Here is a 3,354-nt window from a genome sequence, read left to right on the forward strand (position 1 = left end):
CTGGCCTGCCCCCTGTGCCTGCCAGGCCAGAGCCACTCTAGGTAAACGCTAGGGGAGGGCTTGCGTATTTGATACCCCTGATCTAAGCTATTTCGGGAAAAGATCTCTTCTGTCAGCATCTGCACAGGGGCTTTTGCCAGCACAGGTCTGTGAGTCAAGGGTGTGATTTTCCACACCCCTCTGAGCAACACAGTTATGCCGGCAAACTTTTGCAATGTAGACCTGACCTCTCTGACACGCACACTTTATGCACACACACCTTTTACATCCCAACGTGCATTTCCTCACACAGACGTGCATGCACCTTAAACACATATGCATGCACTCTACACAGACACACTTGTATATAATCTCTCTTTCTCTCTCACACACACACAGATACACACAACTCTGCTTATCAATAGTTTATTGGCACAACAATCTACACATACAAATAGTTATTAAACAGGGAGCCCAAGGACATGTTCGCTGGTGACCACAAACACACACAGCAACATGCCCAACCATACTCAGTGTTCTGGGGTGTTCATGCCACAACTCACCTGAAAGGGATAAGGTCTAATTAACCTGCTAGGCTGCTCCTGGGGGAGAACCAGGCTGGCTAAGCAAGCACTGCAGAGCAGGTGCAGGCCAGGCTGGTACAAAACCAGTAAGCTGAGAACAAAAGGGGGTTAAGTATCAGAGGGGTAGCCATGTTAGTCTGGATCTGTAAAAGCAGCAAAGAATCCTGTGGCACCTTATAGACTAACAGATGTTTTGGAGCATGAGCTTTTGTGGGTGAATACCCACTTCGTCAGATGCATGTAGTGGAAATTTCTAGGGGCAGGTATATATATGCAGGCAAGCTAGAGATAATGAGGTTAGTTCAATCAGGGAGGATGAGGCCCTGTTCTAGCAGTTGAGGTGTGAAAACCAAGGGAGGAGAAACTGGTTTTGTAATTGGCAAGCCATTCACAGTCTTTGTTTAATCCTGAGCTGATGGTGTTAAATTTGCAGATGAACTGAAGCTCAGCAGTTTCTCTTTGAAGTCTGGTCCTGAAGTTTTTTTGCTGCAGGATGGCCACCTTGAGGTCTGCTATAGTGTGGCCAGGGGTTGCAGGGGAAATAGTCTGCAGTCACTCCCTGGGAGGAGGGAGTTTGGGCTGGAAAACCCAGGGAGGAGGGAGCCAGAAGATAGAGCACAGAGGTGGGAAGGTGCCAAGGGAAACGGATACAGGATCTGAGCTGGAGCAGACCGTAGTTGCTGGACAGAGGGGTCCCTGGGCTGGAACCAGGAGAGTGGGTGGGTTCAGGTTCCCCTACCAGTTGCTGGGAAAGTGGCACCGGACCTGACCAGGGATTGGAAGCCTGTCCGGAGCAGCATGAGGACAGCTGATCCATTGGTACTGTGATACCCCCGGGAGGGGAAACAGAGAGTGCCCAAGATGGAGGGTCAGATCCCGAAGCAGGAGCATGCTGAGAGTGAGAGGGGCCGTGGGGACAGCACATGAAAGAAGTGGGGCCAGACTTGGATGGAGCTAATCCTGTGTGCAGCCAGGGGGAGGTGCTCTCACGATGTGTAGACATACACATCTATCTATAGACACATGGAGAGCCAGACACAAACCCGTACCCATATACATGCCAATGCCACAGGACTCATCCTCTCCCACTGGGGACAGCAGGGACATACAGACACACTCTCTCTCTCTCTCTCTCACTCTCACACACACACACATGCATGCACGCACCCTGAGAAGTGCTCATTCTCTCCCGCGGGGGTGACAGGGACACACACATGCATGCACACACACAGATGGGCTCATTCTCTCCAGCAGGGATGGCAGAGAAACACACATACACACACGGCTGGTATCATTTTTGGTCATGCTCCCCAGAAGGAGCAGCCACATGCTATCCTAACTTCCTGTCAGTGATCTCAGGGTACTGGATCTTGCTGTGATGTCATGATCCTTGGGATACCCTCCTCCATCCACAAGAGGTCTTGGGGGCAGGGCTAGGAGGCAGGCAGGACAGTGAAATCGAGATGCAGAAGTCAAATTGGGCTCATGCCAAAAACGTAACTAAAGCGACTGACTGTAGGTGGAGGGTGGGAATCCTGAGGGTTAATTCTCAGATGTTCCCTGGTACAAAACTCTCCCTGCCCATCTGAAAGAACAGGGAACATCCTGGTGAGATGCAAACCTCACAATGCTTGGTTCCCAAGGCCGAGTGTTACCTGCTGAGCGATGGAGCCAGCTGTCAGAGAGAGGCAGAGGGAAAGAGAGATGCAGACTGGGTGATATTTTGCAGCGATTTCCCCTGGACTCCCAGCCAGGGCTCTCCTTGGCAAACGCCTCAGTCTGGGCTGAGCTGCAAGGCTCATTGGTTTGCCCACGGGCTTGTGGCTGAGTGACAAGGGGCAGGACCTGCTAGATACACACACACACACACAGAGTTACTCTCATGCACTCTACAGAAGGCAGCTGCCCTCAGCCACACAGAGACTCACCACTGTCCTCCCCATGGAATGGCCTCTGGGAGCAAGGTGCTGCACTTTAGCTCTGTGTAGCTAGGTGAATTGACCCCAGGTAGGGGCATCGGGCTGACCTTGGCCAGCAGCATGGAGGTGAAATGTACCTGGGCTTCTTCGCCAGGAGGATCGCACACTTGGTTTAGCTCGTTTCCCCTTGTGAAGAGTCACTGGCTGTGTGTTGCTCATCTCCGCTCAGGGACCAACAGTCATGTGTGTGGTGGCATGTTCATCTGAACCCCAATCCCAGCTCCCTCTGGGAGGGCCAGGAGGACTGTGTGAAATGCAGCCCAGTGACTGCCGGAGGGGCTGGGAGCAATTTGCCTTGGGCCCCGCAGGAGCCCCCACGAGAATGTCGGAGGCTCTCCCCGGCCCTGCCTCCACCTTCCCCTATCCTCCAGGGCCTCAGCACGCCGTGTCCAGGATCGGCTCTGGACAGCACTGCAGCAGCATGGCTTGGGAGGGCCTGATCTTCTCCGGCTCAGAGCCGCATGGTAAGGGGGAGGGGCTGCAGAGCCACGCTGCTGCAGCGCTGTCCAGGGCCGTTCCTGGACACTGCGCGCTGAGGGTCCAGAAGAAGGGGGAGGCGGGGGTAAGCAGCATGGTAAGAGGGCTGGTTGGGTTGGATAAGGGACAAGGAGTCCTGGGGACAGTCAGGAGACAGGGAGGAGGCAGAGGTTCGGGGGGGTGGTTGGATCGTGGGCATTCCGGGGTCTGTCAGGACTCAGCTGGGGTGTGGACAGGGGTCAGGGCAGTGAGGGGACAAGGCGCAGGATGGGTCGGGGATTCTGAGGGGGGCAGTCGGGGGTAGGAAGTGGGTGGAGGTCGGATGGGGGCAGGGC

The sequence above is a fragment of the Gopherus evgoodei genome, chromosome 21 (genome assembly GCF_007399415.2).
Source record: "Gopherus evgoodei ecotype Sinaloan lineage chromosome 21, rGopEvg1_v1.p, whole genome shotgun sequence".
Classification (NCBI taxonomy): Eukaryota; Metazoa; Chordata; order Testudines; family Testudinidae; genus Gopherus; species Gopherus evgoodei.